Genomic DNA, 26,922 nt, shown 5'->3' with positions numbered 1-26,922 from the left:
TTTAAAATGTTTCTGGTGATGGTAGATCTCAGAGTTGTGCAGGGGAGCGGGGAGGAGGCTTGCTTAAAGTTCTCTAAGGGACACTTGATGAGAGAAGGAGGGGAGAACTGGCACTACAGTTTTCTTGACCATGTGATTCCTGTATCATCCCAAGGGTCAGATCCGGCCGCCTGTGTCCCATACAGCAGCAAAAAATAAAAATAAGCATCCTTGAACAAAAAATATTCCACTCTAACACTCATCATGCTTGTGGATGAGAGACAGTTGCCGTATCTGTTCTGCTCAGGGATCCAGATGTTGTGATTTTGTCCATAAGAGGCACAGAACAGTGAAGAGCAGCCAGAACGAAGGCAGGATCAAGCTGCTTTCTTGCATTCTTATTTGTTTGCATGCTAAGACAAAACTCTTACAGCGATGTCCCTGCAATGGTCTTCAGCAGTGCTGTGATGCACTTGTGGCTTATGTCCATTTAAATTTTTTAGGTTTATTATTTTTGGTTTATTAAGCCAAGGCTACCAAAGAATGGCATTAAGTCAGCTGGAATTCCTGCTCACCAAGAAAGTGTGTCAACCAGGGTAATAACAGAAACTTCATGCTAGCATAGTAGTTCATTTCAGATAATAAGTAGGTAGTGCTCTCTGTGTATTGCTATCAATTTAGTAATGTACATAAGAGGATGTTGACTTGTTGCATTATGAAGATCTTATCATATAGATATGTTTAAGGTTTTCTTGTTCTGGGTTTTTTATTATGCAAAAGTACTAAGTGTTTTAAAAGCTTCTTGTCTCTAATCTATTCTGTGAATCCCTTTTTAGCATCAAAAACCAAAGCAGTCTTCAAGTCTTGGAATAAACCTCTGGCATAGGACTAGCATATTCCCACTGTGATTTTATTTCTTAGTTACTAGATGCTTATGGCTTGAATTACAATGCTTGACTTAGCTATGAAACTAGATTCTTCATGCCAGTACAACTTCTGTAATTGTTTAGCCCTTTGCAAGACTGAAGTAGAACATTCAGTCTCATTGGAAGGATTGCATTTTAACCATTTTGTATTCTTAAAAGTATTCAGCTGCCAAAGAGCTCAGGCTTCTTACGTCTCAGACACACTGCTGAACAGCACGAAAACGCTTTTTTGAATTGGAGAAGAGGTGGTGATATGGCTATGAGAAACATAAATTTACTAATTTATTTAAGAAACTGAGCCATGCAAACCTGTCCATTAGCGTCACAATCCACTGCATTTGGACATTTACAGATTAACCTGATGCCACATATCGTGATAACAGTTGCTATTTGCAAGCACACAGAAAAGTATTCTGTCCCTTCTAGAGAACTGTGCCACAGTCTTACTGCCTCTACTATGAGACACTTCGTAGAAGAAGAAATACATTAAACATAACCTAATGTAAAATTCAAGGAAATTTCAACCTCCTGCTGAGCTTGGCATGGACTTGGCCTGTAATTTGGGAGGGGGAAATAAAATCTTTCTGATTTCACAGCTGTTATTGCACCTCAGGGCTGCAGTAGTATTTGCAACCCATTTGCTTCCCTTCCACTGGGTAGGACATCTGAATATATCCTCACTCTAGCCTGAATAAAATATTAACATATCGCAAGGCTGTTAGGACAGATTGTATCCAAGACAATCTTTTCTCACTGTAGAAAGGCCTATCAATCATAACTGGGTATAGTTGTTATTAATGTCATAGCTTTTATTCATTTGGCTATATGCAGCTAACTGAAGATTAACATTTACGTTTTCATGTTAAGTATTTCATATGACAAAAGAAACAGCTGAAATATATTCTTATTACAGAATTTATGTATTGAATCTATCCTCCAAAGTCCTAATTAGAGGTCTGCTACATTAAATTTGCAAGGTTAATATACACATATTAACAGCTTTGTGAAATGCAGCATTTATATATATTTTAGTACATTAACAGGAAACATCGTTAACTTAAGGCAAGGTTACTGTTACCCGTATTCTCTAGGAACAATTCAGTTAACTAAGTACTGCAAGATGTGTAAAGGAGCTACATACATGTAATTAGTCAGACACTAAGAGTTCATACAATCTTTTAGATATTCATCTGTAACATATTACACATGTACTTCCTAAGCTAAACCTCATTCTGCTTCTTTTGATCCCCATCATCAGCCAAAGGTACATTTATACTGGTGATTGTGGTTGGTTCTGAATTTGTATCTGCATTTGTGGTTTTTTGTTTGTTCGTTTAATTTTTAAGTAACTAATGTCCTCAATAAAATAAGGATTAGTAATTATCTCCTTATATAGACAGAAAGCTACATTAGGGCCACTTATCATACATACCTCTATTTAGATATCCTAACTAATGATGATCAAGAGATCAAGAAAGCAGAAGGTGATACAGAGCATCTTCTAGCTGGTGAAAAGACATAGGGAGCCAAGACCTGACAGACAACCTTGGGTTTCTCATCAGTGTCCTAAGCTTAGAAATTCAAGCCATGATGACGGTTCATTTAATCAAATGATCCAAGCCTATTCTTGCATGTTTTTATGGCACCAAAGCTATTCATTGTATCCGCAGGAAGCAAGCCTTACTGCCTCTGTAGTTATTCTTACCTGCTCAGTAAAGCAATGATAAGTCAGGAAGACTTTGAATATTTCAAACGCCAGTGCAAAGCGCTAAGCTTAGTTTTGACTATAGGAGTTCTCTCATCCTCTCTAGTCACGTGCATCTGCTGAAGATCACAGCCTTGGGAAGGGCAGATTTAAATAGAGAAAGGAGTGGAAAAAAATGATCAGGAAAGAGAAGTAACAGCAAACTGTAGAAAAATGACCATGATGTTTAGGTTCCCTGGTGCTGCCTTCTAAGCTAAGCACTAAGCCTGGGAAGGAGGGCCAAAGGCTGAACAGATGTGAGCCTGAGACAGTGAATGATGGTGTACGAATGAGCTCTTTTTCTAGTGACTCAGCAAGTGTTCCAGAAGGTAAGGCAGCAGTGTAGTTGAGATAGTTATGGGCTTCTTTATGTGCTGTGGGTAACAAGAAGCAGAATATACATATAATACCAGGAGTCCAGACCCTTATTTTCCATGCTTCCGGTAGGCTGCTGGCCTGTCTGAAGCCTTTTCAATAAAGGCCAGCTTATCTTCTAAGCAGCCAAATCTACCTTGTTTTTCTTTATAGAGTGCTGGTTTGGCTGCTGGGGCACCAAATATAGGGGCCAAGTATTACTCTTTCCCAGTAATACTGGAAAAAGGACACGTCACCACAGCAAGAAGCCTAGACTTCAGTGAGATGGTGTTTCTGAATGTTAACAAGTAAAACTGTTCAGGAAAGGCTTGCAACCTGGAACCATGGGTTGATGTTTTGTTTTGTTTTGTTGTTTGTTCTTGTTGTTGTTCTAGGGTGGTTTTTTTTCTCTTTTTTGTGTGTTTTTGTTTGTTTGCTTGTTTGTTTGCTTTATGATTAGCAAAGGGGCTCTCCTGAAGGGAGTCAGTCTCCCCAAATCATAGTGTTTTCTTCAGAAAGAATCCAGGAAATAGGAAGAAGAAATAATGCAAACTCAAATTGTCAGAGTGCAACGATGGCTCTCTGCTGCACATGCATATCCATTTTATACTGAGATCTTTCGCCCATGGTTGGCTTGAGTGAGTGGGAATCTTATGTTAGCTAAGTTCAGACCCTGAGTAGTTCTCTTTAAAGATTAGTGAAGTATTGGGATTGATGCACATTTACAACAGAGCACTTCATGTAAATTGCAGTGTAAAAGAGGACTGGAAATTGATTTATTTTGCATACTCATTGCACAGATTTCAAGGTCTCTAAAAATTGCCAATGGCTTATAAAAAGCTATCCATATGAACAAGCATCAGGCCTATATATTTTCCTCACTCCCCCTACTTTTCTCTCCCCTCCCCCATTAATTTTTGATTTTATGTTTACGAGGGTCTGAAAATAGTCTAATTCTTTTCTATCTGGTTTGGGCCTATCTTTACCAGCTGGTAAATAGGAAATGTTCACTGTAGGAAGCCAATACTCTGCAGAGTGTAAACAGATGGAATCAATATAAAGTGACAAGTTAGACTGTGCTACTGAGAATACAGAGCCAAAACTAAGAGCATAACAGTCACGATACTTATTTTGTTCCAATTCATTTGGTACTGAATAGCACTTCATATATGCACAGCTGTGTCCTTCCGTTTTTCACTTTCTTTCTTCTGGTTTGATGATGACAATTTCAAAGAAAAACTTTAATTAAAGATTTTACACAAAATGGCCCAAAGTAGAATATAGGGAAAATGAGCACTGATGTGTTTATAGCAAGAGAGGGATATTTTTCAGGCATTTATTTTCTTTCTTTCTTTTTTCCTTTTAAACAAACAAAATCTGATGTATCTCTCTGCGCATAATATGTAAGATTGATAGATCTTTGCACATTGAAATCTTCCATTTGGCGATAAGGCACACAACCGTAACTCTAAAAGCTTTCCCATCATCCCTTTTCTTCCTCTCCTGCCTGTTACAGCAGGATGACATGAAGGGCTAGAAATCTAAGTTTATATCTCTGCATGGGCTGAATGGAAGGGGACAGACAAAGGCTGCTACAGACAGCTGTCAGATTATCCTGAGGTAGAAGACTGGAAGCAGCATGACTGAGGCCCTTCCTTTTCGTCCTCTGTCCATCTTTCCTGACACGAAGGACTGCATCTCTTCCACTCTTTAGAGAGGCATTTTGGAGATTGGATCTCATGCACAGCCCCTTCAGGAGTGGTTGGAAGGGTGGTAAGCTTCCAAGCTGTTTTACATTGCAGGGTTTGCCTTGAAAGCACATCTGAGCTCTAGTGCCTTTGCCAGAGAGAGTGCCAGGTGTTATACTATGGGTTTTACTTTACTAATTTATGCATTTTTGACACATTTTCACAAAAAAAAAAAAAAAAGGAAGAAAGCAGCATGTTTTACTGCTCTGTCCCCAAATTATTCCTTGCAGCATGTTTCTGTAGAATATGCCATTGCTGCCATTAAATTTTTGCTATTTTTTGCTTTTTTGGCAACTAATAACCCCAGATTTCCCATATGTTGTTTGTTAGGGTGACTGTGCAGCTCTTATGAGGGGCAGCAGTCACAAGTTTGAACACAGATTTTTGATTCTGATCCTTGTATTAAGGGCAAGCATCTTTTGCTTCCTGCAAAGGAAACACTGGGTCTGCCCCAGGCTCCTCTGTGCATATCCCCCTAAAGAGACAAGGCACTGAAGCACGTCTGTGCAGATCTTCTCTGTCCTGCCATTCAGCCTTCTGCCTTCTCTGCAAAGTGCAATTCTCCTAACTTTAACGTTAGGGGCCTGCTTGTCTCGGGGATTCCCTGAAACTCTTCTCAGACCCATCAAGCACCCAAAAGAGTGTTTGTATGTGTTACTGTAGGCAGAATTCAAGATTTTGGGGGCAATGGGAATTCAGGAAAGCCCCTTTCCAGGTCTCCGTCCTGCCCTTGCCATAGACCCTGAGACACCAAAGAGGTTCCTTAAAGCTGTGTGAGTGAAGCAGTACGTGACGCAGCTGATACCTTCTAAGCCCAGATCCATGGGACATGTGATTGCTGAGGAAAATGCTTTGATATACAGTGGTTGGCAGTACTTGCATCACAAGCAAAATGAACTTCATAATTTGAGGCAGGAAATCTGCGTAAAGATATGTTTTAAACTTCTTTCTATTACAGTGTCTGTAGAGGATGTGTTTTCAATGGATATCTTTTGTGCTCCTGAAGTCTAAGGAAATGTATCTACCGAAGTATAAGGTAGTATTTTAAAAATTAATTGTATTCTTTCTTCCCAAGGGATCCCCAAGTGCTTCATATGCATAAACGCCAATGAAATACAGTCACTGCTGGGGTGGGGAGCAGCAGCCAGCTGGCACGTGTCAGTGACAACAGAGAACGTTATGCCAAAGACACTGTGGCAAAGCCTTGTGGTTGCTAAAAGTGCTGCGATATCACTAATTCTCTGGAGAACAAACAGGAACATTGCCTTTCTCTGCTCAAAGATATGGATAGCATAAACTACTCGGTACTTAGCTTATCTAACCTGTAAGGACATGCGTTCCTGTCAAACTGGCAGAAGAACACACCACCAATACCAGGAACCACAGTATCCAAACCTTTGTTTCATCCATTAAAGAAAACATTTTAATTAAGTCTGTTTACAGGCAGAAATGAATCAAGACTGCTGTACTTTTTCTCCATGAAAAGCTTGGAGTTGTGGTGGAAATATTTTGCCAATCACAGCAAGACAAGATACTGTAGCCTACTCTGAGGAAGTCTACTCCTTTTTTATTTGATTTTCCCTTGTCTTCTATCTATCACTGCAAGGAAATGGCTTTTTTTATGAATAAAAGCTGTTTTTTCCTTCTTTGTGTCTTTAGCAAGATAAAAAGCTTTCTCCTCTTTCATCCTTTTTCACCAGGCAGACTTGCATAGGAGCAGTAACATCTAGCTTATTCCTAGCTTCCCACCTTTGGGCAGCCTTTGCTTACATCAGCGGATAGCTATTGCCACAAATAGGCCTATTCACTCTGTTTAGATGCTTAGTAATGGGAGTACTTGGACTTGGACTTGGAATCTCAACTGCTTCAATTAATCTGAGGTATAAAATCTTGGCTCAATTGCAGTCCTGACTTCGCTACGATCAGGATTTCCTCCAAGGGCTTTCTTCCTCCTTACTCCTGGTAGCACTGCAGAATATATGCAACTGAGCTAGCTTTAATTCTGTCTCAGACAGCTGTGTTCGAATGAATGAGAAAGGAGCAGTGGCAGAATCTTGATGATTGCTGCCATTATGTGGGCCAGAAGGAACACAGCCACAGCCTGACTTTCCATTCCCTGGCTGTATTTCCAGAAATAGCAGTTTCAAAGAGTGATATTTTTAAACAAGGCTTTACACTTGTGGGATGACAAAATTCAACATAGGACAAAGTAAGCACGGAACCCTTTGATATTATTTTTATTGTCAGTTTTCAGTTTTTACATTTACTCTAAAGTCCAGCTGGCTGAAATTTTTAACAGACTTGGTGAAGAGAGTTGCAATTGCTTAAATGTTTAGTTATTAGTTTTGCTCATGTAAACTCTTTCTTTCAATGCCCTAAATCTTGATTTCTCATAATTTTTGAATTGAAAAGGAAAAAAAAAACACCTCAACATATGCAAGAACAAAAAATTCACTTGAATTATGAAATGCATTGATACTTATGAAGCGTATACCTACCTTCATCTTGGTATTTGGTTTCTAGCAAATCTCTAGGCTCAGTCATTGAAGGAAGATCATCCTCAGCCTACTGTTAAAAAATATGAATTGTATCTGAAATTCATTGCCTTGCCTAAAAGAGTTTTGAAGCTTACTAGTGCCATGTGAAGAGGAAATTGCCTTAGACCATCACTAAATGCAAAATATTCATTTCTTATGGAGTGTTATTGTAACATTTCCTACTGTACCACAAAAGATGATCCTGTATGATCCAAATAGCTATAAAATAGCTTTTTGTATTATATAGTAGCACAGTTTTCCCACGCTCGCATTTGTGTCAGGTATGTCAGTGTTAGCTTCTTGTTTATTGAAATCAACTGTAATTCGTAGATTGCAATGAATGTGAAAAACATTATCAAGTGCTACAGACTTTTTTACTACAGCTGTGCAGGATGGATTCATAGACATGCACTAAGGTATGGATGTCCAGCCTTTTGGTTTGCCTGGGCCGCATTGAGTGAAGAGGAATTGTTTTGTTCTGCGTATATATAAGTTGCACCGAAGGCAATGGCTGCTATTTATTTCCATGGAAACCACAACAGATACAAAGAGCACAATAACACGATTTTATAGAGCATATTCTCAACTACAAAACAGTATTTTTCAACATAGTCACCATCATCAGCTGTGCATTCTCAGCACTGATGAACAAGAGCCTGCATGCTGCTCTTGTCAAAATCTGCACCAGTCGTGAGGATCTACTGTCACTATCGCCACTGCTGAAATGCAACACTCACTGCCTCGCTGTGCTCACAGCCACTGTTTGGTCTCCATAAACATTCAGCAAGCATTGACGAATGTCAGTGGGTGTCTTTTCTTCTGCATGGAAGAATTTAATGACACACCTTTGCTTCATCGGCACTTCCATGTCAGACACCATTCTGTCAGACTGCCTCTCTGCTGCCATCTGTCACACGGCTACAAAATGTAAGGGAATATTGGTGGGAAGGTTCAACCTCTACTGCCATACCACCAACATTCGCCTCTGATATCGTGGACCAACGTCATAAAATAGGAGGCATTCATTTTGGAGCAGCCCTTTTGAAATATATAATATAGTTAATGTATATAAGTAACACAGATTATTTTATTTTTTAGTACTTTTTATTAAAACCCCAAAAAGAGGGCAACAAAACTGTGAAACTGGTATGATATGTGACCTTGCTTTTGTGAAAGTATTGCATCGGCCTGGTTCGATGGCAGTGGTTGCAATTCTTAGTGAGTTCTCAAGGTGCTCATATGAGAATTTTAAGAAATTTTATTCCTCCTGTGCTTCACCCTTGAAAATAGTTGTTCACAAATGTACGTAGTGCCAGAGAGCAATGACATTCAAGAAGGTGCGATGGAGAAGTGAGTGATATTTTTGTCTGGTAAGAGAGGTCTTATGAAAGTGTGGTAAGGAGACACGATCAGATTTTTGAGTTGAACATCTGATTGCAACTCTGTACATTCCATTTGAAAATTTGCAGGTAATTTATTTATGTCAATTGGAAATAGAATCACAAGTATACAAAAACGATGGTGTGGGGTGGTCACAGGATGGGCTGGGGTGCATGTTACCCATGGGCCACGAGTTTGGCATACCTGCACTAAGGCAAATTCCTGAGATCACCTGTTTTAGGGCGGAGGACTTAGAATTTGAAAAGTAAGTAAAGAAACAGCTTTTTTTTTTTTTTAATAGTAGTAATAATAATAGTAAATGATGGGCTTTTTTGATGTTCTAAGTGACAGTGGCTGCTTGCAGCAGGGTAATTTGCCCATTTATCTTCTTTATGCAAGTTGCATCCTTAATCCTTTCTCTGACTATGCATATATAATAGTATAGCATCCGAATTTGTCCCAGATTAAATCAGTTTGCCTGCAGTCTCATTTGGGGTGGACTTTCTTGGCCTCAGAATCATGGCAGTGTTGAGGAGTTTGAATGGAGATGCTGGTGCTTCTTCATTCCATTCTGACAGCTGAACCGAAGAGATAGTGAGAACCACACAGGCTGTTTTCAGAGGAAGGTGTGGTGAACAGAGGAGAGGATTTCCCTACTCTACTTATAAGAGGCATTAGGACAGCCTGTTGTTTGACCCTTTCCTTTTCTTTGGCTGATGTGGGATATACATAAGACCTTATTCAGCAGAATAAGCTTACCAGGTGAAGAGGATGCAATGTTTATGCAAACATTACCTGCCGGAACCAGGCCTCCTCCCTTTCACAGATGATTTGAAATTGTTGGCTTCGGAACTGGAAAGTGGTGTCCCACCTCCTGCTGAGATCAGAGTGGTGAAAGCTGTGAATCCTTTCCTCTCTCTGGAAAAAAGCTTCTGATAACCAGGTGACTAGTGAACTCCTGCATTTGAGAGGAAACAGCCTTGACCCCGTTTCATGCTTTTGCTCAATTCCAGCAGGTATTGTGAATATGACTGTTTTGTTTTTTTTTTTAACCACAGGGTAGAAGAATGCAGTTGTTTGAAATAGAGCAGTACCATGGCACATCTCTACATCCTGTGTGACTTGAGGCAGTGAACAGGGAAATCTTCTATCATGGGTACTCTGATTTGCTTCCTCTGCCCTTTATCATGGTTTTGATCTAAAATGATACAGTGAAATGGAAACTTGGAATGGAAGCCAGAAAGCCAGGGGAGGCTTGGTTCAGTGCTGCAGTACTCTAAGCCTAGCACTTGATTCACTGGGAACCTCAGAAAAATACACTTAACCTTTTAGGATTGTAGTTTGCACAGCTGCATGGGGGAATATTACTTGCTTACCTCAGAAGAACAATGTGAACCTTAATTAATGTTTGTGAACATTTGGAAACAGAATTGCTCTGCCATCTTCAATCATATGGACCCACAAGATGAGTCCCAAGAGATGATCTCCCAAGAAGATCCTGGTGTCAGAGCAATGGACAAGTATTAATCTTGAGAGTGCATATGATACTTCAGACATGGTGGATACTTCAGACATGACTCTTCTAGCCTGCATAGGCAGGAGCTGTAGCAGAGCGTGATCTCTCAGAGCAGAGGTGTGAGAATGGGATAGAGCCCAAGGTTTGCCTGTAACAGGGCTTGTAGGAAGAAAAACAGCCCAGGTGTGATAGGGAAGGAGCACGTGGGGTGTTTTCTTTCTTATCTCTGCTGACATCTTTGTGAAATCGTGCTTATTAACCGATATGATGGAAATGTTGAAAGAGACTGAGTGATGACAATGCCTGTGAATTGATGCTGATAACATGCATGGAGATCAGCTACAAGCTGCATTAAACCAACATGAAACTGAATCTCCATGCTCTTGTTTCCAAAGAATGTGTAGTGTCTTATAATTTTGAATGACTTTCTGTGGTGTCTACGAAATCTATTGTGAGATACAGTTGGGAATAACATTTACTGGAAATGGATCTGAAAGAAAATGAAGCAATTTAGGACGGTAATTTGTGGCTTGCTGTTTTTTATTTGTTTTTTATTTTTTTCATTATGAGCAAATTCCAAAATAATTGTTGTGAGTTCACATCGCTTGGCCATGCTATTACATTTTCTGTGTGTTTTCTGGTTGAGATACTTTCCAGAATTAGAAATCAACAAAACCAATTAAATAATTTGGTACAGGCAATTACAGAACAGAAGCAATACTTTTCTAAAGCAGGCAATCAAAAAAGCCAAAATGATGCTTTATTTGACAATAAACCGTGTGTTTGGCATTGCAGTCTGAAAGGTAATAAATCTATAAAAATGTTACTACATTTTGTAAGTACTGAATAATAAAAACGATCACAAATTTTTATATTTTGGGAGTTTTAAAGCTCTAAAATGATGAAATTGTATCAGAAGAGCTTCTGAAGCTTATCAAATAAAAAGAACGGTAGAGTCACCTGTATATGAAACCACAGAATATCAGAAATAACACAGTTGAATTGTAACATTTATCACACAACTTACAATATCACACAAACTAACTGAAATATTCTGTTGAAGAAGCCAATGGAAATTGAGAGTGAATAAATATCTCTGAGTTTCTTCTTATGGATAAATCTTAAAGCCACTGGAAGTGTGTTTTTTTTTTCCCTAAAGTTCAAATTCATTAATTTTAATAATACGTTTAAGGAAGGAATAAAATGCTTTTCTTTTGAAAGTGTAGTTAAAATCATGAGTCAAATTCATTTCTGTGCAGGTAGTTTTGCACTGATCCAGTTAAACCTCAAGGAAAACATAAAGCAGGTACAAGTACTGGTAAATCTACTCTTCTGTCTGCACATATATTAATGTACAAAAGTTGTATTTTCTGTAATCATTATGCCTTAAAAGAATACTGTCTAAGAGAGCAACTTAGATCAGGATGACTGTGATTGTTTTGTGTGTATCCTATTCGGTTGAGAAGGCATGGGCAGCCCAAGAAATTTGAATCTAAATGTACTCAGCTCTGTTTTGAGTATATCCTGATCAAATGAGCAAGAACAATACTTTCTTTCTCTCATACTGGGAACCTCATTGGTTCATCTGAAAAGATGTGCACTGCTGACAGTGGTGATAATAGCTGAGAAATGGCAGAAATCCAAAGCAAACAGTAAACCAGGACAGATTTCTGGGTCTCCAATAGAATATTTAGATTCTCTAAATCACCATACAGGGAATTCCCCGTAGCAAAAATACCTGAGGGTCTCTTTAATTTTTAGTACATCGGGGGCAGATAAGATGGAAGGTGAAATAAATGCTAACAGTCTTTCTAGTCTGTTTAGATGTATCTATGCCCTCTTCTTTCTAATCCCTCCCTCAGACAAACAACTGGAATGCCATATACCAAAGCCAGCAGCCTAAAAGATTGGCTTAATCAGAAAGAAATTATCTTCTATTTTAGAGGTTCTCACTATTGTTTCAGTAAATCTAAAGGACCCTGATTCAAAGCTGTGGTTCCATGAATACTCTAGGGTTCTGTATGTTCAACTAGCTGCTACCCTGTGTTTATTCCATATATTTGTCTATCTCGTTTCTCTGGACAATACAGCTTTCATAATGTAGGCCTGTGAATGTGGTTTTTAGAGAAAATGTATCTCATGTGATAGGGCCTGTGATGCTCCTGTCCTTCAGTTTTCTAGTGTTGAATGAAATTATCACAGAATCCACTTCAAATGCTTCTTTCTGCACAGATCTACAAGAAAAAGAAAATAATATTGTTCCTTGGGCCAAGTTCTGCTGCCACTTTTCTTCCCACTGAAGTGTGACCTCTTGAACTTATTTCTGCTTTTGGACTCTGCAGCTGTTTCTGATTCAAGCCAGAGCCCGATGAATATTTGCATTTGATTAACAATTATTTTTTCCCATAATCCTGCTATGGTTGTTCTGGGATATAGTGTTGAGTCTCTCGATTAGCTCTAATGGACTTTGGACTAGTCCTGTAATTATTCAGAGGGCTTTTTCTGTCAAGATCCTGATATAAGGCACTACCCATGCATATCTTTTGGGCTGGGGGTGCTTATGGTACAATCTGGGGAAAATATTCATTTTTCAGAGATGTATTTTGGATCCACAAACTCTGCAAGAGAGCCCTATTTGTGCTCATAGCATTTCTTTTCAATAGGTCAGCCCAAACATAGAGTTTTATCTCTGCGTTATCTCTGCACGATCGTTTTATCTCACCAAAAGAATATTAATTTTTTACTGAAAAAAAAAAAAAACCAACCCAAAACCAAAAAAACCAAAACACCACCACGAAAACAAAACACCCAGCAGTTTAACAGTTGTGAAATCAAGTCTCTGTTAGGAAGTTATAAGACTCTTTAGATGGACCTCCCATCTAAGGATTTGCTTTATTATGTGAAAAATATAACTCTCCTTAAGAGCAGATCCGAGGTCCAGATCCTGAAGCTTTTAGGCTTTTACACTGAGGCAGCCTTGATCAGCCAATCCTAATGGTCTGGAAAGTTACTAAGGTTTCATACCAGTGCTGCATTATCCAGTTTTCTGGGAAACAACACTTAGGAAATATATATATGCCATTTCCTTAACATCCCAATAATTTTGTGAATTCACTGCAGCCAAGTAATACGAGCCTTTATTTTTAGACAAATGCCTGAAAGCATAGGAACAAACGGCATCTGATTTCTTCCTACATGTGATAACTGGAGTTAATTTAAAAGTCAGGGATGGAAAAGGGATCTAGCAGCAATTTTTAAATATTGAACTTAAAAGCTTTTTCTTAAAAGTCACGTGCTTAAGACAAAACTCTCTCTAGGCACCTTTAATGTACTCATGTGGCAGTTATGCAGCAAATAACTCAAAGTTATTTTCTTTGGCAGCAATTTCAGAGCAAAACTTTGTGCAAAGAATGATTTCTTTTCCTTGAACAATGGGCTGGATTCATAAAAGTATAATGGGTACATTTGTTTGTTTTTCAATTTGAACAATTAGAGGGATATTTGTATATGTGTAAAAATAGCAAGTAGGAAAATAATGAATAGTTGTGTTTATAATTAGCTTGTTTTTATACTTCAGAAACCAGAACCTATTTCTGCATTTATTAGTTGTGCATTGTCAGCTTTGATTTTTTGAATATTACCAACTAAAAAGTAATTTCAGGTGGAGAGTTGCTTAAGGAATATATACTGACATGAAAAGCAAGCTCAAACTTTAAAGTATGTAGGACAATATTTAGCTTTCTTCCGCCTGATTGTGTCAGCACTGAGGTATGTGCTAGCCTTCTGATTTTTAAGAACTTGTGCAAAGATCTCCCATTGTGGGTCTGCGTAGTCCAGATGTATTCATAGCACTGATTCCAGAATATTATGGCTGCATGTGATTGGTTGGTTCCTCTTATCAGAGACAGAACTAGAAGAGCTGCTCCAAAATGAATGCCTCCTGTTTTACTTTGTTGGCCCATGACACCAGAGGCAGTTGACGGTGGTATGTCAAAAGAGGTTGAAAAAATGGAAAAAAAGTGGCACCCACTGACATTCATTGATGCTTGCTGAACATTTATGGAGACCAAACAGTGGCTGTGAGCACAGTGAGGTGGTGGGTGGCGCCTTTCAGCAGTGGTGACAGTGATATGAAAGACAAGCCATGCTCCAGATGGCTATGCAGATTTTTACAAGCATGACATGCAGACTCTTGTTCATTGCTGGCAAAAATGCATAGCTAGTGGTGGTGACTATGTTGAAAAACAGTGTTTTGTAGCTGAGCATTTGTTCTGTCAAATAGTGTTATTGTGCTCTTTGTGCCAGTTGTGATTTCCCTGGAAATAAATAGGAGGCATTACTTTCAGAGTGACCTGCTTAGCACTGAAGTTAAACGTAGCTGTCGTCTGTGTACTCTGAAATACTGTATTTGCAAGAACAGGGCTTAGGAGAGTATCTGATCCACTGTTTTCATTGTTTGTGTCTTGTTTCAATCCAGTCCTTCCATCTTGGTTGTACGTAGGAAACAGTGATCAAATGTAAACGTGTTGGACATTAGGAATTACTGGAATATTTTTTTCCGATGATAACTTATGAATTGGTTTAAATTATATAAATATAGAATAGAAATAAATAGTAAAATTGTTTAACGACAAGAAGGACAAAGTAATCCAAAGGCTAACTTAAAATGCTGTCAGCTTGTTACTCTTTCTTGTAAATGAAAAGATAGCGTCTCCATGGGGGAAGCATATGAGAATCATAACTTGGATTTCAGAGGCATCCCGTGATAGTGTTTGTTTTCCTCCTTTACTCTACAAAGAAGAAGGAAAGAGACCGCTGTCAGTGTTTAAAGGTAGTCACTGGGAATGTATTATTTGGTCAGAAAATTTATGCAATTAAGTTGATCACTGTGATGGTAAAGGCTGATAATTGGTCTTTTAACATAGATCAATCAAGAATGAAGTTTCATAATGTGTGTTCTCCTTAAATGCCCTCACGACAGCAGTAGCAAGTCTGTTGATTCTTATCACCAAACAAGCTCTGGTCCAATTTTGGGAGCTACTGCTCAGACCAACTCAGTCTCCATGCATTGCATGTCCAGATTGTATCCCACCGCTTCAATAATGATGTGGCTGACTGTCATCACCACTGCATAATGGTCAGATCCCTGCCTATTCTTGGAGATCTGTGCTCCTGTATTAGGGGCTGGAATATGAAGAACTTTTACAGTGGCAGAAGTGCAATTTTGTACCAATAATTAGTTCTGTATTTCTATTTACTAAGTGGAATCGACTATCCAGCCTTGGTATAGGCAGATCTATAATAAGCCATTTTGTTCAAAACAACAGAACTTGCTTGAGAGTAATGATAGAAAGTTTCTAGAGTAGGGAATGCAGCAGTTTTCATGTGACAGAGTACCCCACGGGTTACTGCAAACTGTCACTAATGTAGGATAATGACTGGAGAGTGTTCCTGTTTTGTAGTAAGGCCATGGTAAGTTGTGTATATATATATATATTGTTGTAGGTTGTGGAGTTTTTTGTTGGGTTTTTTTGTTTGTTTGTTTGTTTTTTGGTAGATCAAAAATGCAGCTATAAACAAGGCAGAATTTCAGGAACTCCTCAAATATTCCCAAGTATCAGTATGATGAATGATACTGAAGTATGCTATTAACCTGATATTTCTCATGGCATTTTCATGAAATAGAGCTATTAGTCTTCAAATAGTCTTATCGCACAAATGTTTTTGCAGTATTCCTTCTATTTTGAATGTATGTGTGAAAAGTTTGTTCAGATTGGAAGTAAATCTTTCCATTTTATCATGTATGCTTTTACTGCACTTCACAGATGTCAGTCTATATATTAATTCTGTATTTCCATATGTACAGCTCACAGCTAATCTTAATTCCTTTAACATTTCCTTGAAAATAAATTCACAGATAATCTTCATCCTTTAAGAAAAGTCTCGAGGGGAAATAGGACGTGAAGGAATCCCTCTTGCTAGGGAGAAGAATTGAAGTCCTCCATGTATATATAACCATAACTTATATGCATCAAAGCAGAGGTGCACAGTTTACTGTGATAAGCAACGTAGGCCCATGGCTAGGATGGCATTATTGTTCTCATTTTACAGACAGAAAACCGAGGTAAGTGACAAGCCAATGACTTCCAAACTGTTTAAGAAAATCTAATACTGGGATCAGAAATTCCTCTTTTTCAGTAACCCTCAAAACTGATTAGTTTATGGTGATCTTAGCAGCTAATTATTCCTTCCCCATTTACTAATAGAGAGGTAAGCAGGGAACGTTACAGTGCGACTCTCTCTCTACTTGTTGCAAATGGAATTTGAAAAATGGCCAACCTGGTTCTTTCTTTATCACATTAGTGGTCCTATACATCACCAGCAGATCTTGGCCTCCCATGCTGATGCAAATAGCAGGGCATGTCTCTTCTCTTTTTTTATGAAATCTTGGCTTCTACTATGAGGCTGTGAAAATGTTAATGTCTCAAAGAGGGGTTTTATTTTCATATGTTGACAGAGTCAAAACTTGAACGCTTTCATATCGGGTACTCTCATTCCCAGGATGTTGGAAAATCGTGCAAAGTCACCATCGTGATTCAAGGGATGATGGAAGTGCTCTAGAGCTTAATGTTAGTAGACAGTCCATTTAACCTTTAAGAGGTGACCACATCATCTGGTGTTGCATCTTCACTAGATAGACACATTCAAATTAAAAAAAATAAGGCAATCCTCCTGCTATTAGCTTTTAGAACAAATCAGGATTAACTGGATGCATTTCTGTCAGAAAATCTTAAATTGACCATGAGTTTAATTTTATTTAAACACTTATTATGGAGCTAAATGCAAAGGAAGTTGAGAGAATCTTGATTGCCTGTGATATACAAGATGTTCTAATGGTAAACCATTTCAACTTTAGAGTTTATGCATTCTCTTTATGCCACAGAATTTTAAGAACTACATATTTCTGGAATTCATTATTAGGAAGAGAAAATGTGAACATGAGTCACAACCCTGTTGTCTAATGGGGATTGGAGGTAAATCCCACAGTAAAATGTGATAAACTGGTTCTGAGTTCCCTAGCAGACTGTCATTCTGAAAGGTGAAAACTGCTCATTCTTTCCAAGCAATTGGATACAATTTAAGGATGACAAGTGTATTTTTACATTAACAGTTTCACTGCTGAGCAGGGGAAATATCTGGAAAGTAACCGCTTGCAATCAAAGGTTAATTTCAAAGCTGTGGAAATTAATGCCACGTGGAAATGAGTTCTAATTGCAAAATGCCATTCACATTTAATCCAAATGAAGCCGCTGCAAAAATTTTAGCCTACTATAACATCTAGACAACTTGCTACAGAGTTTAGGCATGATTTACCATAAGTTATGCTAGAATTTGTTTAAGAATACCATAATATTCTTATATTATTGGAAGAGGAATGTCTTTGTGCAGATATATTAAAATTCATGTTCATGTAGATGACCAACCAAATGTCACTGTATCTTGGATTTGAATGATTTTATGCAGACGGCTCACATACTATAGACATAATCTTGTGCAGAGAAAAGAGACCAGGAAAGAATGTAATGGGGAGTTAAGAGACCAGGAAAAAAAAAATCTTACAGAGACTTAGTAAAAAGTCATTATTTGCTTGTTTTTCACATTCTTTATGTATGTATTCTTTTCTAAAGATTTCATAAATATTTATTCAATTCACTGCAAATGTGATATAGAATAGCAATGTTCTCTAAAAGCTGGCTCTTTTCTCTTTGAAGATGAACCACTACTATGCTAGATACGATGAACTACAAAGAATTTCTGAAGAATTTTGGCATAAGTACAGATACAGTTAAGCAAAAACAAACAAACTAAAAACACTACAGAAAACCAAGTTCCAGATTTAGCTCAGAAAAAGAGTGGAATTCTTGGGTACTTTTCCCTCTTTCCATTCATATCAATAGAAGTATTTCTGTTGGTCTTGATGGATCTAGTTTGGAATTTTGTTGGACTTTACAGCCCTGACTCTCAGCAGTTCCAACTACTGTCTACAGGGTGAGAAGAAAGACAGTTTCCCTCGGCCTGGAAAATTCTACCAACTGCATGTTAAATCTGCCTTTAAAATCAAAAGATGATACTTTACATGTGACAAAAAATAAATTCGCCACTACAAGCTCATGAATCCTGGATACCAAGGAATCTTGTACCATGTGGGAACTTCATTTTTCGCTCCATACTCAATAATACCAAGTTTGGCAGGTCATCTTTCTTAAAACATAACTTTTACTCCGCGATGGTGACAAGATGGTGAACTTGGGCATGTCAAGGTGGGGATGCCAAGGTGATCACCCAGGGAATTGGTGACCTGTCAGCCTCATCTCTGCCAGGGAAGATCATGGAATGGATCCTCCTGGAAGCTGTGCTAAGGCACGTGGAAGAGAGGGAGGTGATAAGAGACAATCAGCATGGCTTCACTAAGGGCAAGTCCTGCCTGAACAGCTTAGTAGCCCTCTATGATGGCCAACTCAAATGATTCTATGATTCATACTGACAAAGAGAAAGAGTTTCTAGAAGCCCTTCCTGATACATTTTTATAAAACTAAATGTAATAAACTTACCTATTAAGATTGTAAGGTATTTGAGTCAATGTTTTTAAAGAAATATTAAATGAAAAGCTACTGCAACAAATGCACAGATAAGTTACCATCAATTTTAAATACTGACCAAGTTTGAAATACAAAAAAAAATATAAATGCTTTATTTCTGTTTTTATTCTTTTTGTACATAATGATTTATGCAAAGACAAGAACAGCCTTAGGAGCTTTAGGTAGCTTTATTTCTTTGAAGATGAGAATGACACAAACTCTGCTAAATCAGTTCTAATCTGCCAGCAGGTAAAAGAGAGGGTGCAGAAGCAGGAAGAACTTTTCCTACAACCTTCACTAGGAAAAAGTTTTTGGCAGTGTTTACCAGCTGAGTGCTCTGTAACAGAGTGTGGTCTGGAGAGTGCCGAGAGGTCACTTAGAGAAAAGTTAATGGAGTACTATTAATAATTCAGACTACTTTGATAGGTGGAGAAAATGAGCAAGACATCATGGGAATGCATGCGTTCCATTCACAGGTTTTCTTGTTTGCTTCTAAAGCCAGATAGCAGATGCAGAACTTCTGTTTTATTTTGGATGTTCCGATTTTGCTTTTTAGTTTCACAGTATTAAGAACAATATTAGAACTCCAGATTCCTTGGGCTAAAAGAAAATGTGAGTGCATCGAAGCTTGATGGCTAAAGTATTTCATAATGTGAACTGCTAGATTGCTCTGTCAGATAAAAGTAATTAATGACTTCTCCTAGTAATGACTAGTTACCACTATTTGACAATTATTTTCTGACTTACGTGAAATAAATTGTTAGTGGATAGGTGCTGCTGCAGAAACACATATATTTTTATATGTGATAGCAAGCTTAGAACTGAGATTGAAGATAGAATAGATGTGACCAATGACCTCTTTTGATTTTAGATGTGATCTTAACTGAAGAAAGTTGTGGAGTATGATAGATGAACATAACTGTCACTGTATTACTGTGTTTCGCTTGCTTTATGGGAAGGTGAAAAGAGAAAAGCTTTCCAATACTCACTCGTGTCTTCATGCCATGGAAATCCTAACTCAGAAGTCAGGCTATGCACCAGAACTGCATGTTTTACCACAAACTGGGTTACACAGACCTGTAGCTGTGCTTTCTCAACCTTGAAAAGACAAGAGGGACAAACAAGCCTCAGGGACATTCAACTTCTTGACCTTTTTTTGTCTTTTCTTTCTTTGATATGGAGGTCAAGGCTTGGATTGGAGGTATGGTACATCTCACCTTACAAGCACTCCCAGTGTTTCATGTTTATTTTGGGCTTTCTAAAATCTCTCCATACATTATCTTCACTCTGTGATTTTGGCAGTTCTGAATAAACAATAATCAGCTTAGAAGCAGATGGGGTACTTGTCAAAAAATGGTGGGGGGAGAAAAGCCTCAGGGATGCTTGCAGTATTCAACAACCCAGTGTGAGCTAACGTTTCAGGAAAACAAACCAGACTCCTATTGTTTCATGAGCCTTATCAAAATCTGCAGTAAGTCAACTTTCAGGCATTTTACAAGTCCCACAAGCAAAAACACATCCACATAGCTCTGTTGCAACAGCATGTGAATTAAGAAGAAATAACCAAAGAAATGTGTAGTATTTTTATACAACAAGCTATGTTAACAATTACATTTTTCCTAAAATTTTCCAGTATTCGTTGTGCTAAGGACCCATTTTAATAAGGGGAACTTTGATACTAGGTTATGCGATGGATGGCTTTAAAGTTACTTAAGAGAGATGTTATCAAGCAGGCTGATCCACCAAGTATTTTTAGCTCGGAATTTTGAGGCAGATTTATTATTTGAGAAACTTGTCTGACTTGTCATTTGAGAGTGTGTGATTGGGAATACTGTTTTGCAGCGAGCTTATTAATTAAACATCTGACGGTCAGAGCATGCCAGGGTAACCTATTTGATCAGTTCACAAAGAGAAACATTTGAAAAGGTCTTGTAAAAAATGCATTATTGTTTTAAAAGCTTCATGAGCTTGATTTTTCTGAACAAAACACCATAAACTGTATTCATTACAGTTGTGTTCAGCCTATCAGGACATTGAAAAAGCCTTCAGAGCAATTGATGTCAGTTGGAGTGGATTTGTGTCTTTGCATTACTTGAAGTCAGTCAGAAATAGCTTTATATTTCCTTTACCAAATGAAGCTTTTCAAGGGCTAATGAATAGGTAAGATCTCTATTTTCTTAGGGGACATTTTTTAGCAGTGCCGTTTTACAACTTTATTACTGCTTATTGTGACTACCATCACTAATTCATCTTACTTGTGCCTGTGCTGCAGTGCACATGGCACAGTGTGAAAAGCTGGTAAAACTGGATATAAAGCCTAGATTGTGTTTTGTTGTTGGTGGTGTTTTTTTCCAGTAATGTATATAGGTTTAATGGAGTAGAAGCTTTAAGTTACTGCTTTCTTGCTTCTATATTCTCACAAATTTGTACTTATTACCTTAAAGGGAGCATTACTGTCTTGCGTTCGAATGACTAGTGATGCGGGATGGTGTGAATTTGCTTGAAGAACAGCTTCACAAGTGTTAGTACCATAATTGCACAGTGATAGTGCGACCCTACAAGCCTCTCCTTTCAAAGTAGACTAGCATGGCAAGGAAAAGAAAGGGAGAAGTACAACTAATGGCAACGAATGAGCTAATGCTGAAAGCTTTCATTCTGCCCTGTTCATTGTTTGCCACTGAGAAAGACAACTGAAGGGACCCTCCTGTGTGCCACAGTGAATGAATTTCATACCTCGAAACGTCAATGTAAACTAAGTGAGGCAAATATTTTTATAAATTTACTGTGACAATTGAGAAATAATGCCAACTGCTTGATTAAAGACAGTATGCCATTTTACTTTAACCAGGCATCTTCTCAGTATTACTACCAAAACTCAAATGATCTTGTGGGCAGTGTAGCATATGAAAGATAAATGAATAGAAAACATTTTCCTGCCTTGCCTAGAGAATCTCAGCAGATCTGAGTTTAGCTCATGGGGCACTTTCCAGAACCTGATTTCCTGGATGTTATTTCAGTTCGTTTGCGTAGACTAGTTTCCTAAACTCACATTTCCTTTATAAAACCAAAATATCATAGGAATGGATGTTTTTGTGGCTCTTGGCTAAATCTAGACCAGGACCTCTCATGATTAATCCTTTATACTCAGAAAGCAAAAACTGTGAGAAGGAAACTTCCAGGATACACTCTGTACTCCTTGGCAACATTGCCAAGGGCATATGGCCAAAGAGAAGGGAAGAACAGCTTAACTCTTACACACTGTTTTAACTACAAGATACTGCTTGAGCTTACAGCAATAGGACAAGGCACCCAAACCACAGAGTGTGAGGAAGCCAGTAACTAGATCGTGCATCACTGCTTAATGTTTCTACAGTTCATAATTTATATGGAAATTGTTTGAATAATGGAATCATCCATAGAAATAAAGGGCTGAATTATTTTTTCTTTATATGAAATAGTTAGCTGTAAGGACCTCAGTGCAGATATGTTTTACAGCAGCAGGTGCTGTTGGAGAGTATCATCTGCAGCAACCATATTGCTCTGTGTGTTTGTCAGATAAATCGTGTTTGCTTCTAGTCATTCACAGTGTGATATAACAATGATCGACTATTGCTTTGTCAAAAAAATGGCTATTATAGTTCTTTCAATTCATGTCACTTTCGTGTTTAAATCTTCAAGTAAATCTTGCTCTTAAAAGCAGTTACATAATGGAAAGATTTCTGCATGTGTTCTTCCACTGGAACCTTCTCTAGCGTATGAAAAATATGGTGACATTTTAATGATGCTGTAAACAGAAATGTTCAAGCCTGCGTATGCTGTATCTCTCAGGTGGTACTTCTCAGAGACCATTATTCAAAAGATCTACCAGTTGAAGGGAATGAGAGAAGTTCTTCATAGTTATCTAAATCTTATAACAAAGTAACTTCACTATAGTTGATAATAAGTGTAATGGTAATTGATGGGCAAGGGAAGTGATTTCAAGGTTGTTAGGATTATATTTAAGTAACACGACACAAGATGTGTCAGGGAGCTGTTTACAAGAAATAATACTTTGTGGCATTTTATCTATGGTGAAGGTATTTATATCTCACGGGCTCCTGTTAAAAAATTCAGGCCCATTGAAGTTGATGCAATTTTGCCTTAGACATCAGCAAGGATTTCATCCTTGACTCATTCAGGACCAGATTACCTACACACTTCTCTGTCAGTGTATGTCCCCATTGCAGCAATATCAAACACATCAGAGGCAGGCCGCTGAGGTGCACTTTACTTGAAGGACATCTCTCAACCGAGTCCCAGATTCCTTGAATTCCATAGTTTTTACTCTTGAAAACTGAGTCAGAAATAAAACATTGTGAACTTGAGCCTATAAAAAGAGTGGTATGAACTGAAGGAATTAATTTCACAGTATTTTACTATTGCCACACGAGAAGTATTTTTGATTGTGCTTTAGAGTTTTGCTGTGCCTTATATCCCTTCACAGGTGGAGGGTTAGGATGGTGTTCTTGTTGACAAATCATACACACCCAGTATGAAGGCAGTCTAAATGAAGAGCCGAGTCTTCCAAGACTTAATTTTCCTAACTCTACCCAGATTTCTAGTTGGTGAATTTCATTTGTGATATAAAGAAACTCACTCTTGTCACTTTGACAGGATTTTTTTTAAACTTCTTCTGTTACCCTCATGTTTTATTTCTTTGATTTAAGATGTGTGTGAAAGTACCAGATGTTAGGGCAGTGACGACTGAGAATTTTTCAGTGGGAAATGTTTTGTAAAAAATCACTATGAGATGATTTATCCAATCATTTTGTTGGATATCCATATTGTTAAAACTCTAATCTGTCTTTCTTTCTTTTTTTTTCTTTTTCTTTTTCTTTCTTTCTTTCTTTTTTTTTTTTTTTTGGAAGTATATTCCTTTTCATTTGGGTATAACCGTAAGTATACTTCCAAAAAGGCATGCAATGTTGTTTTTTTTCTAATTACTTTGACAAGATAAGTTGGCATACTGTAGTAGACAAAATGCTGGATTACCACTAAAACTGCTTGCACATTTTCTAACCCTACAGAGGAATGATCTTTATGTGTATCAGATGTTCCATCTATAGGATCTAAATAATGGGTGTCCAGCCTTTCGGCTTGCCTGGGCTGCATTGAGTGAAGAGGAATTGTCTTGAGCTAAATATACAGACATTACTCAAAAAGTAATGCCTCCTATTTATTTCCAGGGAAACTACAACAGATGCAAAGAGGGCAATAACACTGTTTAATAGAACAGATTTTCTGCTACAAAACACTATATTTCAACATAGTCGCCACCATTAGCTGTGCATTTTCACCAGCAATGAACAAGAGTCTGCATGCCATGCATGTCAAAACCTGCACCAGTGGAGATGACCTAAGGTCACTGTCACCACTGCTGAAATGCACCACCCACCACCTCACTGTGCCCACATCCACTGTTTGATATCCATAAACATTCAACAAGCATCAAGGAATGTCAGTGGGTGCCATTTTTTTCTGCATAGAGGAATTCATTGACACACTGTTGCTTCATATGCACTTCCATGGCTGACACCATTTTGTCAGACTGCCCCTCTGCTGCCATCTGTCACATAGCAACAATATATAATGGAATATTGGTGGGAAGGTTCAACCTCTACTGCCATACCACTGACATCCACCTCTGACATTGTGGGCCAATATCATAAAACAGGATGCATTACTTTTGGAACAGCCCTCCTTAATTTGATCCATAAAGCTTACTGCTGGGAAGTTCCTCATCACCCTCTATCTGGGCCGGACTCATCCCTTTCCAACTTGCAAGAGAAAAGGCTGTGTTGGACTGCCATGGGAAGACAAGTGAAACTTGAAGAGCTCCGTGATCCATTAAACATCTGCAGAACGGAGGAAAACACACCATACCTCGTGGAACAATCAGTGGCACCACAAATTATGCTTAATCATGCCAGACCTTATAACCACATCAGCATTTTTTCCTAAGTTTATGTCAGCTCCCAAGATTTTGGCAACTGTAATTGCCAAAGTCCAAGAGGTGAGTACAGGGCTTCTGAGAAAGGAGGTAGAAGTGGAGAGATTGGTTGCTCTGATAGATGTAGCATTGACTACATCTTATCTTCATGCAGAATTACTCTCTACAGCATAATTTGAGTGATTTAGTAGACCACAGACACTTGAGTGGGATGGGATCTCAGCTGGGGGTTCAAAATAACAGTTGTTATCTTGGCCTCAATTTTAAAGATCATCTGTTATTTTATACTGTTTGTTTCATATTCATTTATCCTAGACAATAACCAGAGATGAAATATTTCTTCTTTCTACAGCTTTTTTTTAAATAACCCAACCCCTCAGTAGTGCTGTTGGCAAAGAAGGAATGAGATGGTGAAACGTGAATGCCAGCGCGGCCCCTACCTTCATTTACCTTGATACTTTGGTGCTTGGCCCTTCCCAGCCTCTGTTCTGGGCTCTGGTGCAACTGTGCTGCTTGTACACTCCAAGGTATTTGTCCTTCAAGATGCTGAACGTGGTGCATGCACTCTGTTCTTGTGCAGGAACATTGCATACAGACCAGTTCCTTTCCCTCCGCTTAAATACTCTGTGCTGTCTTCAGTTTCGGACAGCCACAGTTAATTCTGTGCTTCCAGTAACTTGTGTTTCGCCTTCTTGACTGAGCTTGAGAAACTGCCATATGGTCCCGAAACCGGAGGTTGTTTTGTTTTGTGGTTATTGTTTGCTTCTTTGTTTGTTTATTTTGTAAAAGACCAGTCTTGCATACCTCTGATTTTGTCTGGATATTTTTTAGCTTTGTCCTTGGCGCTTTGGATTAGCAAATGCCCTAAACACCACCTGCCACCATTCTAAGGAGCAATAGAAGTTTTAAAAGCTTTTCTGAGATTATTAGAGTAGCAAATCAGCACATTTCTGATAATATATGAGGGATGTAATTGCCTATGAAGAACTCTGAGAAGTAGGAGTGCTTTTAGCCATGCTCACTTGGGCCCCTCTACAGTGCCATTGAAACCGAATAGGAAATATGCCAATAATTTGGATGGTCATGGGATCAGTTCCTTATTAATTTTCAAGTAATTATTCACTGAATATGATACTTGTTTAACTCCTATGATTTTTAACACAGTTTAACACTATCAATACTTTTGCAGTTTTCAAGTGTGGATAAAATCAGCACCATAAGATTAAAGAAAAACTAACATACATTCCCTTTAGTTAGTTCCTCCACTGTTATGTGTAAATAATGAGAAGGGATGCATTCTAGACATCTGTAATGTGAACATCTACATCTGAACTGCTCCTCCTAGACTCCATTTTATAGGCACTGGAGAGAAACAACGGGCAGGATTCATCTAACTGGTTTTAGTTATATACTTTAGAATGAGATGAATTCTCTCCTGAAAGTGCCTGTTCTTCCCGATGGCTATAAAGGGATAGTGTGACTTGCTCAGGTGCAGGCATGTACATATGGTTAGATGAATTCTCGCTTGGGGTCTAGTTCTTCCACAGCCAGACATTTGGAACTGAGAAAATAAGTTGGCTCAGTTTATGCTTTTAGTAACAAAGAAAAGCTATGGAAGTTTATTCGAAACGTGAACGTTGCGCATGCTGATATTGTAATGATGTTGTAACGTTTCTACTTCAAAATTCTTCTTGGAACACAGTGTTTTTGTAAGAAAATCTTTTAAAACTGTTTTCTTTTTCTCAGACTTGGACTGAAAGCCACAGGTAAAATAGCCTGGCAACAATTTTTAGAAAAACTCAGAGATCCTGGAAGCACTTTTGAAAACAGGCAGGAAAATAAGTAGGAGGTTCCTTTTTTGTATGAGTTCAGAGTTATGTGTGGCATACACGGCTATCGAAAATGAGGAAAGCGAATCCATTCGGTGATCACCCTAGATTAAATTCAGTTCAGTAATTTTTTGGCAGCGCTTTGTCTAAGTGCAAAGTCTTATTTTGAGTCCTGTCAAACCCTGAGCCCTAATGAGGTGGCTTATTCTTCCTGCTCTAGGAAGAACGTGTTGAGGAGAAGAGAGTGAGGCATGAAAGCACTGCTAAGACTGTCTTCTTCC

Source organism: Gallus gallus, chromosome 1, assembly GCF_016699485.2.
Source record: "Gallus gallus isolate bGalGal1 chromosome 1, bGalGal1.mat.broiler.GRCg7b, whole genome shotgun sequence".
Classification (NCBI taxonomy): Eukaryota; Metazoa; Chordata; class Aves; order Galliformes; family Phasianidae; genus Gallus; species Gallus gallus.
This window is presented reverse-complemented; position numbering follows the sequence as displayed.